Below are 1613 nucleotides of genomic sequence, written 5' to 3'. Positions count from 1 at the left end.
CGCGCCCTCCCAGCGCGTGAGAGCCCTCCTCCTCCTCTGCGCGCCGCCTCCTCTCAGGGGAGCAGGGCCCTCCGTTCCGAGGCCCCGCCTCCTGTTTGCTGTTGCCCAGGAAACCATTCCCTTGGCACAATCCGGGAGTGGGTTCGGGTACTCCCTCTTGCGGGCTTAAGTCCGGACCGCTAAGCAGGGGTACCTAAAGTGGAAGCGTGGAGCACTGTGCTGCCAGTTAATTTCAGCATCATGGTTCCTGTGGCTTGAGTCATTCCACCGTATTTATGGAGAGCAACCGTGCTAGGCAGTGGGCTAGGGGCTGGAGACTAGAAGCTAGAAATGATCCCTGAGCTTACAGCCCAGTGGAGGGGAGACAAAAAAGCAAGCAACAAAGGAATAAAAGAGCTGTAGGTATGGTAAGGGCAATGAACAAATAGCAAACCAACCAGGAAGGGGACATACATAAGAAAAAGATGGCCTTTCTGAAGAGGTGACATTTAGGCTGAAGCCTATGCAAAGGAGCTCAGAAGTTGGCTAGTGAAGAGGGGTAGGAATAGCAATCCAGACAGGAAAGTCTCAGCAACACCCCTGAGAAGGGTTAAGAACCCTTCCTGCAACTAAGAGGTAGGCAGTGTGGCTGGAGCCTGGTGAGAGTGCGCTAGATCTGCAGGGCCTGGTAGATGGGCCTAGGGTAAGGTTCCTTGGGGCTGATCTGAAAACCAGGGCAGTGTATGGGGGAAACAATGAGAAAGTAGAGTGCAGCACACTCCCCCTGCCCTCCATAACTAAAAATAGAAAAACAGATCGCTTGAGTCAACCGCAGAAAAAATATAATGGAACAGTTAGGTGCAGCCCTCAAGACTACAAAGACTGTAAGTAAACTTTTTGGAGGCAGTAGCAAAGTATGATCTTCCAAAGTCGTAAGTAACATAAAGCTCCAAAATGTTAATTCGCCTAAAATCACACAGCACTGAATTCAGTTCTGACCGCAAAATCCCTCTTCAACATAAACATTATTTAACATAACTAAATATTACCACTCAGGTAATGGGTCATAAAAGCACCCTAAGAGTAATTTGAGGTGCAAATTCCAGCAGTGCTCATTCAAGCAGAGTGCAGGTAGGAGAGTACTCTGGTCTGAGAACCCAGCTTTGTTATCAGGTCGATCTGCCAGTAGAGTGAGGGTGGGTCCTCAACCTCACTGTCCAGCCCATCTCAACCTGAGATCGCTCTTCTCAACCCCTGCCCACACCTTGTTGGAGACTGGGCTTCCCAAAAGACATGCCCCAAGAAGAGGGTAGGCTGTTTGGCAACCATCCAGTCTTTCTCATCAGCCTGCAAATCTGGTTGTTAGGGGCTCTGGATCCTGGGAGATGGATCGGTGACAAATGGCTGGCTCACCCAGGCAATGCCGTCCTGTGAGGGTTGAGTGAGCAGCTGCCATACTCTTTTGAACCACCAGCTTCACCGTGAGCACCTTTAACATTCACTGCAAAGTTAAAACATACCCGTGCCCTCAGAGGACACACCTAATTCTGTAAGGGAGGAGGAGGCCGTCACAGGTAATGTCATAAAGGGGATGGTAGCTGTCCAAGTTGCCCCCACCCCCAACCCCTCCTCCC

Source organism: Lontra canadensis, unplaced genomic scaffold (assembly GCF_010015895.1).
Source record: "Lontra canadensis isolate GAN:19392208 unplaced genomic scaffold, GSC_riverotter_1.0 scaffold124, whole genome shotgun sequence".
Classification (NCBI taxonomy): Eukaryota; Metazoa; Chordata; class Mammalia; order Carnivora; family Mustelidae; genus Lontra; species Lontra canadensis.
Note: the sequence above shows the minus strand (reverse complement) of the source record.